Source organism: Coturnix japonica, chromosome 8 (genome assembly GCF_054131305.1).
Source record: "Coturnix japonica strain WE chromosome 8, WE-NBRP24, whole genome shotgun sequence".
Taxonomy (NCBI): Eukaryota; Metazoa; Chordata; class Aves; order Galliformes; family Phasianidae; genus Coturnix; species Coturnix japonica.
The window spans coordinates 31,524,825-31,536,621 of record NC_140670.1 but is presented as its reverse complement, the minus strand read 5'-3'; positions in this window follow the sequence as shown (position 1 = coordinate 31,536,621).

Below are 11,797 nucleotides of genomic sequence, written 5' to 3'. Positions count from 1 at the left end.
AAGGAAAACAAAACAAAATAAAACCCACCACTGTTCCCTTTAAGCAATTCAAGCAATTTGTCTTTCCTTTTCCTCCTTTTAATGTTCCTAGCTTTGTAAATCTACCCTGCACTGGATTTGTCCAGAGGCCAGATATGCTACTGGGGAAAGCTATATAAAAAAAGCACCAAACCCAACAAAAAAGAACAACACCAAGAAACCTTCTCCCATTGTCAAGCTGTGACGTTGCAGGCTCACCACCCTGAGACGCAGCGCTCTTCTGTAGAGGCTCCTGCACCCGTGGCCTGGCTGCTGCCCACTGTGCATCACCTCTGCAAGAGGTGCTGCCCTTCACACAGCTGCAGGTCCTGGGCAGCCTGCCTGGCGTCATCAGCATCAAATCTGTACAAAGAATGGACAGAAAGTAAATGCAGTGGGGAAAGAAGAACAATGGAATATGGGTACAAACTAAAGTCTGGTAGGAGAGAAAACAAAAGTGCATGAAGGGATAAAATGAGAGAAAACATATCAAATTGTTTAAAAATAATATGATGGAAAGGTAGCACTGCTAACACAGCAACTAGGAGCAATACAGCACAAAGAAAACATCTCCAGTAAGAAGAAAACAGTCATTTTCTAACTCCAGAAAGATATATGATTTTCCAAATCGATCAAACTTACTGTGAAACACTGGGAAAAATAGAAAGCAGATATAGAAAAGTACATAAAACATTGCAGTATCGCAACCACATAAACCGTATAAAAATAAATATGTCATATTACTGTATTTACTTCCTTGTCCTTCTCATGCTGGCTGGTTGAGTTACACATTGAATATGGATGAGCAAGAAGGTAACATATCCTCAGATTTCACACATAAATATGTAGCTGTAAAACATGAACAGCCCAAGAGCACATATGCCATCCACCTGTCTTGAAGAAGTAAATATGTCCTACAAATATATGCTGCTTTTGCGTGACATTTCTATCTTATGAGGGGAAATGGCCTGAGTCTTTCTTCAGAGCCTGGCTTTGGGGTGTTCAGAGGCAGGACACACACTTTTTCATACACATTCAGATTGTCATCAACTAGTTCTGAAACACCGGAGCTTGAGAAGGTGATATTTAGTATAACAGCAAAGACCATGCCAGGTCACATTTAGAAGGAAGCTAGTTTCTTATTGAGTAGGGTATTAGAATCAGATCCAATGCACTTTCACATTGGAAAGTTTTGGACCAAGAACTTGAAAAAAGTGCTGCTGATAGTCTTCTACTTCTCAGCTTACTGAGCATGTTTAAGAGCATGTACTAAACTGGCCTGACTACAAATCAGCCCCACAGAGAAAGGCGGTATGAGATTTTAAGGATATTTTATTGTAGAGCTTGTCTAAGAAGTGAAGCTCAGATTATGAAGTTCATACATCATTTTTCAAGATTTATGTTTTTTGTTTGTTTTTTTTTTTCTTGGTAACACAGCTCCAAAGTCCAGAGGCCAAATCCTATAGAACTCAAAGTCCATAATTATGCCACTGACTCCAGTGATGTCAGAATTTCAGGCTTGGAAACTAAGTTCTTGTTTGTGGTTTATTTTCTTCTTTTGGCTGCATTTTTAAAGCCCTTCCAAAAAGAAATCTCTATTAAAAAAAGCTATAATGAACATTCACATGAATGGTATTCCCAACACATGAACTATCAAATAGCAATGTATCAAAGAAACTGAACACAAAACACATTCAACCCCAACTTCATCATCTTGGTTTAAACATATTGCACTTCTTTTTTCAAACTGCCAACTTACTTACTTTAATACACAGCCCCATTTTGATGGTTTTATTTGTTACTGACAATCATAAAATCACCAAGGTTGGAAAAGACCTCCAAGATCAATCAGTTCGATCATCCACCTACTGCCAGTATTTCCCACTAACCCAAGTCCAACTAATGTCCAACCTGAACCTGCCCTGGCGCAACTTGAAGCCATAGATATGACACTGTGATATCTATCACACAATGCGTGATATTAAAAATCATTCTGTAAGATCACACTTAAAAATTAAAGTATGTCCTGCCTTCATAGCTAACTTCAGCCAACAAAAGCAGTCACACAGGGTACAACACATGCCTCAAATGTTTATGGAAGGCTATTGGTGCCCCAGATTGTGCTCTGAAGTGAACAGAGTGCCTCTTGGTGGCATTTCCTAAGGACCACAGTAGTCAATGTGCAGTGCAATCCCCACTCAGCATCGCAGCCACAGTGGAATTAATGGGGTAAATGACTTTCCAGATTTAGACATGGATGGATGAAAATAATAAATGCAGCATGTGAGCCATTAAATGTAAAGCTTGTTTTCTCACACACCTGCAAATACTTCCATGGATAAGTTCTGGAGAATAAAGCCAAGTTAAAGGCAGCTTCCAAATAACCAAGTGGAACTAGTTAACACTGAGGCCAAGACTTTGTCAGTGGTATGTAAATTGAAAGACAAGCACCTCATTTAATGGAAATAAAGCTTTATTTTCATTTCACATGTGTTTAAGATATGAGCAGCTGAAAAGAGATTGCACTTCACATAACAGACGCAAGAAAAATGAATGTTAAGAAATTAAGCTTGGGGGTCATTGGCTACCATGCTCCGCACTAAAACCCCTTCTGACCTGCTTTGATAAGTGGTGTAGGAAGTTCTTTTGATGAGTTTTGATCTTAGATATTGAAATAGGCATCATTTTAATCTCCAGAGCATTCTGCTTGCATCGCCATACAGATTGCGGGTGACGGCGATTTGCAAGGACAAACAGGCCTCTCCATGTATGCATTTGTAACTCTGCTGGAGGCCCATGGTGTTGTTACCTAAGTCTGCTGCAACTTGTACACAATTTCACACTGGCTGTGACAACAGCTGAATTTTCCAGGAACAGCAGCTTCTGTCTGAATAAAAACACAGCTTGTTGTGGTAGACTGCTTTGAAATAATACCAGCATAGAACAGTGATGGATGAGTGCAGTAGCACCAGAATCCCCATTTCACCATTGCTGGTTCCACAGGCAATTTCTGTTCTCAGACACTGGCCATTTCCCATTGTCATCAGCCTCTTCTGTCAATTTGCCTCAGTTTTCTCATTGGAAACTGGAAGCTGTAACATCATACTCAAAGAATGCTTTCAATGCTTACTTATTTATTAATATAAAGTGGTGTTTTTAGAAAAAGCCAAATATTAGCCATCTATTTAAGTCCCAAATAGTGTCAATAATACGATTCCTCACAGGGTGTTTATGCACTCAGATATAGATACACGTTTGTGAATGTTTTCTATTCATACATGTATGTATGTGCATGTGTCTACAAGAACATATTCCAGTCTTCATTAACCTAGAAGTACACCAAAACATAGGTGGAAGCTCTAGTTCTAATTCTTGATTAACATTTTGCTGACAAAAAGGGCTGAGTTCACTCACGACCACTCAAACACAATGGCTAATCAGCACCAAAACCAGTTCTGGACCTGCAACACCACCTGCAACAACAAACCTAAAAGGACCCAGTGTTGCTCCCACTCACCTTCTGGCCCATGCTGGGTGAGAGCTGACTGCAACGAAGCCCAAATGTCAGGGTAAGCCCTTGGTCCCACAACTTATTTGTGCGATGTACAGAACAAATTCCTCTTGAGAAGATAAGGAAAGCTCGTGGAATTTGAGACAGCCCAGTTCTGCCTATGCTGACCTGCCAGCCTAATCAAAGCTCTGTAAGAAGAAATGTAATATTATACAAATATATATTTTCTCAAATGACTCTACAAACCCACAGGAAATTCTTTTTCTTAAATAGAGAGGAGAAAATCTATATCTTGGAGAGTGAAAAACAAATTAAAGATTCTTGAAGAGTGTTTCTTAACATTTACCAGTGTTTTTCCCCATGGAAATGATGAAAAATTAGCTTGAACCCTAGAGCTTTTGGTCTTTTGTATTCCTCTTTTTTTTTCCCCCCCACAATGAATATAGATTTTTTAATCCTATATATAGAGATTTCACATATTTAGATCTGAAAGCTCTCTTATCGCTCTATGAGAGTGTTTTAAATTAAAAATGCATACAAGACTCACCTGTGCAACCAAAACATACCAGCACACGGGCATCTGGAAACACCCATGGATCATTCACCCAATTCATTCAAATACGTGTAAACTCCCCTGGGTTTGGTACTTCCTTTTAGCTTGGGTTTTGCAGTGCTCCTATTGCCATTAAATGATCCTTGTTGTGAATTTCACCCAATGGTTCAAATAGTTGAAAAGAGCTACAGTACATCCTCCTCTGACCACCAGACATGTCCTCTGAGCAGCGTGTATGTGCCTGGAGCTGCTCCCCACCACAGTCACCAGGAGCACATCAACACCGATGCTTGGAGTTAATGGACAGTATTTGGGAGCCATTTGGCAATACTGAAAAGAGATGCAAGATGAGACCTGTGCAAAAATAAAGCAGATTTTTTTTTTTCTCATTTTTTTCTTATGCATTATTAAAACTGAGATTTTAAAAATTAAAACTTAGGGGTTTTTTTGTTGGTTTTTTTCCTTTAAAAATGCAACAGATGTGTGCAAAGGGAAAGCCGATGCCCATGCTACCTTGTGGAAGCTGCTTTGTAGCTATGCTGAGCAGTTACCGGAGGAGAGCACAGTGAGATGACTGCATCTATCTGTCATATGTTAATTAGGGGAATCTGTATAGAGCCAAGTTTTATAACCTTGTTCAATTTTAAGAGGTTTTTACAGTTACTGAATGCATTAAAAAACAGAAAATGTTAAGGGGATTGTCCATTGAATTCCACACACTGGAAAGCTCACTTGTTGGGCCTACAGGGAGAGCTGGTTTAGTTTTGCTATATAGCCATATGAGTACAACAAGCAAAACAATGGTATAAAACTGCAAAGCAGAGTCAGCCTAAACCACAAGACACTACGCAATAAACCTTAATTTGACTGCAAAAAGCAATTTATAAAAGAGAGCTCTTGAACATCTCCAGTTCCTCTAATCACATCTAATTAGGGATAGATACATTCTATATGCAGAGCATCGGGAGACACGTTGCAGCTCTTCAAGTTGCAATGATAAAGCCCTCACTTGGGTGAACTTCCCTTGAAAACAGTCTGTGTCCTGCCCAGGAGGGCAGGTCAGGCCCTGAGAAACAGATTTTGCTGAAATGTGATGGATAAGCAGCAAGACTGCCCTGCTAGAGAACAGCAGAGAACAAAATGAGGTATTTTTATTGTAGTATTTAGAGTCTGCAGTAGAAGTGATCCCAGCCACTTTATTTTACTCATAGGAGCTATCCTCTAGTCAATGGGACCACTGCCCCTGCTCACCTGCGAGGCATGCAAGTACCCATTCTCTTCCATCTGAGCAGTTTGTTTTTGTAAAGGGCAGGAGTCCACCAACACCATCACCACCACTACCAACAGCACTATGAACACCACCGGTACCACCATTGGCACCACTATCACCATCATCATTACCACCTTTACCACTGCCACCATCACCAAATAGCATCACTGAATACCTCCCCGAATCACAGCTGAGTCAGTCACACATTCAAAACAAACATTTAACCCCCACCTGGAAACTGGGGCTTTGGAGATCAGGGCAGAGGCAGGAGCTTCTCCCTGGGTGTGAGCACAGGATGCGCTGACAAACTGTTGGGGGACAGCAAAGAGGGACCCTGCTCAGGACCAACAAGGCTGGAGGAGGCAAGAAGAAGCAATCCCAAACCTTGAGACTCACTGCTCACTCCTGGAAGGCCACAGATGTAGGGGACAAGCAGCATCAAGCATTGCTAGCAAGGAAGGAAATGGACGCAGTGTGAATAATCACTGCATAATTCCCAGAGTTAATAAAGCTGTGGCCTAATTAAACCTCATCCTTCGTTCCCTCCCTTCTTCTCAAGACAGTGTGAATCTGTGCAGCTTTTATATCTGGGCAGGGAAACCCACATAATTTTCCCAGAAAAAAAAAATTCCCGTTAAAGTCTTGCTGCATTTCTGCTAGACAGGCCCTGCTCTACCTTCAGGTGAAATACTCTCATTAAGCAGAGAAGATAACAATAGGAAAGCCAACATGGGATCAAATTTTTTTGTCACGCAGTTATTCAGTAATTACATCAGAAACGGGCCAGGTTGCCACGCCTGCATTGTCCAATTAACTCCATTGAAACTGCTCATACCAGAATGACAAACGAGATTTGGCTTAGCATAAATTTAAAAAAAAAAAAAAAAAGAAAGAGCAGGGTTGAATACACAAATCAGGATAGTGATATGTCATGGAAATTTCATATATCTGCATTATATTCACACGACACACACAGCAAATACAACCATGAGATTTGGCGCACAACCTTGATTTCAGAAAATTTAAAACGTAACAGCCACAAATTATGTGTTTTCCACAAGGAAAATGTGAATGAGCAGCACGATCTGTTCCCAGTTTTCACAGGCAAAGTCACATCTATTATAATCTCACTTTTCTCAACCATAAACATAGTGTGAAAAAAAAAAAGAAATGCATGTTGAATATGGTTATAGTTATTATTTCCCTTTTGGGGATTTATTAAGCATGTGTTAGGAGTTTAGGTATAAAATAAAATTGTTTTTTTGCTACATGGATGTCTTCCGTGACTATCTGTAAAATTTCATTAAGGTGGTAGACTTGATATTGCAGATCAAAGTAATCCCAAGAGATTAAGGAGACCCTGCTAATTGACTAAGGTCATGTACTGCACTTCCCACTGGCACTTTGGCCTACACTGACAACAGAGGAGCAGTCCCATCTCAAAGGACCGTTCTATAAAAATACCCTTTTCTTTATCTGTAGTCCAGTTTTCACACTGCTACGATAACAAGGGATTTCGTAACTCCAGGTGGACTGATTAGAGTTTTGAGTATGTAACTTTCTGAGTAAAAAATATACATGATACTTTTGAACAATTTTGACATTTTATCTTACCCTTTAAAACTCACGGGAACATATTGCACATTAGGTGTTTAAGAACAAAAAGTGTCAGCATCTATAGCAAGTTCCATCATTCAAACTTGGCACTAAAGAGGATATTGAAAGTGTTGCTGCAGACCATTAAAACCAGCTAATTTACAACCACGGACTTTGTTGCATGAAGTGCCAACTTGGTCAATAATTAGGCCCTCGAATATATATCCAGCTCTGACAAGAGAAAGTTTCTCAAATCCTTTCCCTGTTGATCAAAACATACAGTCATATATTGCTCTCAATTGGACAGTCAGAGTTAGTTCCATATTGTGACATTATTGAAAATTATGGACTATCAAGGGGGCGTGGTAAGGAATTATTGCTGCTGTCAGCAAGATTTGTGGACCCATTGCTGAGATGCGTGCTCCCTACTGGATCCTACACTTGGAAATGAGAATGTAGGAAAAGTTCGAGGGAATTTAGAAAAGAACGATAGGAATGCAGCGTGATCTGGAAAATATGCCTCTTTTCTGTCAGCATCATGGGAGAACTAAGGAACTCGTAGCCAATTGACCAGAAGATTAAGGGTAAGATTCACAGTTGCGTGGATACAAACAGGGGAGCTCAGATTATGCAGCTCATTAATTTAGCAGACTATGAATAAGGACAACTGACAAGAGCAAGCTGAGTGAGGAAGGTGAATGAGAAATTGGATGTCATTTTCAGCTCCAAAAGTTGTTATATGCCAAATGATTTTGTCAGTGCTCTTCCATGAAATGTCTTAGAATCAAATGATTATTTTTAATTGTTTTTTTCTTCATATTTATATTTTCCCATTTTTTAGAATTTGATTAACTGCTTGTTTTTTCCTCAAGTTTATTCAAGTTCTTCTCGAACAGAAGATTCAAACTTGAGGCAAAGTCATATGCAAAGTGTTTACCGGGTATATTTTAATGATGCTAGTGGATCAGTGGAACAAGCAGCCTTCCATTCACTGGATGAAATCCGCATCTATGCAGAAGGGTAGTAGAAGGCTTATGACATACATAAAATGTGTGTCGTTTGCATGGAGATGAATTTCAGACTTCAGAAGCCAACAGAATCACATTTTCCATTATGTTCACCCAGCAGAACGGATTTCATTAATCAGCCTATCATCAATGGCTAAGTCCTACCACATTACTCATACTAAGTAATACCTAAGATGCAAATAGGTCCACTAAAGCAAAGGACGCATCTGGAGAAGTTGTGTCATTCTGGAAGTAAAGGTACTTTAATGAACTTTGCAATATTCTTAGCTTCAAATCTGAAATTCTCATACCCTTCCAGCTCTACAGAAAGGCCTTGAATAAATAAGCTATTCAACAGAAGTATTTAATCACCTACTGCACTAGAGAACTATTAAAAAGTTAGACTGTTGAATGATGTTTCTGATGAAAACAGATAAAATTTACCATATACTACTTTGTTAGCTCAAAGACATTCTTAATTCCCTTTCATTCAGCAATTGACATTGAACTCTTTAAGCTGCCATTTTGAATAAAGTGCAGGTGACTGAAAGTCCCAGCAATGTGAAAAGGCACGGCTTCCTTGACTTCTGATTCACTGGAATTCAACATGTACCCAATATTTTTAATGCTTCAAATAGCCATATTTCTTACATTGGCTGGCTGTATAGAGTGATAACTGATATCAATTTTAATAGAAAATTAGGTATTTGTTTTCTATCTACCTCATTCAAATTTTCCATTTTGTTTATTGTAAAGTTTGAATGAGCAAACTAACCAAAGGACAAAACACAGGAAACCTTGCCTTTGGTGTCTGCATCCCATCGCCCTTTGGTAAATCCCACCAAGTTTTTCCTCCTGGCTTTTCTCCAAATACAAATCAAAAGTAGCAAAACTTATTCCTCCAAGAGAATTGGGTATTCGTGTATGATTGCTAACAAAATGCCTAATAGATGTTATGTGCCATTTATACCTTTTTGTTTATTAAGTACATTAGCTGTGGCAAGTGAATCTTTGAAAGACTCTTTGGGATAAAATGTGGAAAAATAATGATATATTTGCTAATTGTTGTTGCCTCTCTTGCTGTGATCTTTGGCAACACCTGCTGGTGGCAGCAAGCAGTGCTGTAGTCACTCTACACAAACACCTTCAACGTATAGACCTTCAAATGGCATCACAATTTCTATCCAACCGCAAAGAGCACAGACACTGTGAGCGCGCTTAAAATGATGATGCCAAGCTCGTGAAAGTATTTACACGGGGTTTACAGGCTCAAGCATTATTTCATATTAAAATGCACCTGTTTTGTTTATTAGTGCATCTGCTGTGATTTATGAAAGTTGGAATTTTGCGCTAACTTAATCCAGAGAAAATTTTGTACAGATCTTCTGTGTACCTCCTAGTGATAAGGTGTTCTGAAAGGCAAGATTAATAGCAGACATATGTCTACTAAAAAATTGTATGGTTTGGTTTTGTTTTTGGTCTAAAATCCTCGTTTTTACATAGTCCGGCAGCAAAGCCCTGCATTGTAGGTGAAAGTCTGTAAATCTGCAGTAACTGAAAAATAACAGAAGGCGCAGCAGCATTCTTTATGTTAGTCTATATTGATCGGCTCTAATGAGCACCAGTGGAGCTGTAGCTAATGGTGGTATGTCTGGTGTTAAGGGCAAATGTGGGAGAAGATTATCAACCCAAGGGGTTTAACAGTTGCTGGACTGCCCTCAGCCCTCAGGGCAATGATGCACTTGAGAGGTCACTGTATCAAATGAGGGAAAAGATTCAGCTTGTGCTGCTGGAAGAAATGCAGCAGGAGCTGTATTTTAGCCGAGACTACAGGCATCAACAAAACAGTTACTGCTGCCATTCGCTTTTCCACTCTTCTTTCCCTCGACCACTGCCTACCTTGTGTTGCATCTCTAATTAAAAGCCATAACATCAGCGATCCAGTAATGAACAGCACAGAGCTGCTCCACATTACTGAGGTTTAAGCATGCACATGGGCAAAGTGGGCACCTCAGCACCACCGTCAGCACAGGGGGCATGCACAAACCCAAGGAGAATGACATGTGGCGGTGCTGAGTGCTCCTGCACCTGGAGCCTGTTTATTACCTGAGGGTCACACCACTATTTGATGTGAATTTGCTTGATATTTCATTCACTGTGTTGCTTGCCACCCCCTTCCGAGATCTGAGAAGGGAGAGATGAGTGACCACCGGAGCCGAGGAGGCCACTGGGCTTCAAGGGGAAGTTAACTGGCAGATACGAGAGAGCGCTCGCAGTAAAATGTTAGTGCAGACAGGAAGCTACAGGTATTCAAAAAGATAAAAATGAGCTGAGAAATGCCTTGAGGTGTATGGCGTGTTGCACATTCTATGCTTTAATAGCGTAATGGAATAATTTTAACCGTGTGAGGCTCCAAAACATACCAACAAAGTCTATAGAGAACTGAGCAGTGAGATTTCAAGTATTGATCAGAATAAATACTGCCAAAAAAAAATAAAATAAAAATAAATAAATAAATAAGGAAGAAAGAAAGAAAAGAAGCAAAAGAAGCATAATATTTACTTAATGCTGTAAATAAGCAAATTAAATATTACCTTAGCTCCATGATGCCATGGTACCCCGTGGTTATGGCAAATTATTTATTAGGTCTTTAAAAATTCTAAGACATGGATTCCTGTTGTTCCTTAGAGACATATGATGGGTCAGATTATTAAGAAAATCCTCACAGATCTAATTTTTTTGCAATGTTAATATGCAACACGGGTAAATCCAGCATTCTTTGTTCCAGTCCAGAATTTCAACCAGAGTTCTGCCTCTGTGAGAATGGAGAACGTCAGGATTTGGTCAAAGGTGAAGAATATTTACAAATATCATTAGCAAAAAAGAAAAAAACAAAATAGGCTTTTGGCTGTTAGCAGGATGCTGATGCAAAAATACCTGAAACAAGTGAAGCAGACGCTGCAGCTGGCATGCACACTCACTGGGAGCAGTGATGCTGGAGACGATAGGTAACATTTTCTGCAAGGAAGCAGGAGCTGACAGATCAGACACTGGCTGCTGATGGGCTCCAGCTCAGGGGTTTGCCTACTGCTGGCTCCCACACTATCCTTTAGACAGGCGCCCACGCCAGGGATGCTGCAGCCACAAGTGACACTAATGTGCTCAACTGTCAACACTGGGGAACCCACAGAAAAGTGTGTTCATAGCCGTGGCTGCATACACAGCTGAGAAGTGAGCCCACCTGGCACAAGAGAGCAAGAGAGCTCATGGCCATCCTGTCCTCGCGCCTAGTTAGCACTGAAATTTCCAAATATCTCAGCAAAAAATAACCCACAATATTTGTAATGTACATCCTGCATTCCATCGCCTGCTGTAGCTTGAATTTGCTCTTGGTTCAGGTAACATCATGCTGTTTGTGTACAATATGAGCCTGTGAGTGGATTATGCATGGCAGATTCGTGACAATGTGTTTTCTAGGGATTTGAGTTCATAAGCAGCTTCAGCAGGCTCTCTAAATTCCAGCAACCATTGAGACTTCTTCCAGTCTGAAACACTCTGTTGCTACAAGTAGTATAACACAAGCTGAAGACAGCCACCTGAGCTAAGTAATGTTACATAAATGCTGTTGTCGAACAAGCCAGACTTGTTCTCAGCAAGGCCAAGGCTGGATTTAGATACTGTAGAGAGAAGAAAACGAGATTCCCAACTCAAAATGAAGCAGAGAGACACACAGTGTGTTTCACAGAACCATAGAATCACCAGGGTTGGAAAAGACCCTCCAAGATCATCCAGTTCAACCATCCACCAATATTTCCCACTAACCCACATCCCTCAGTACAACA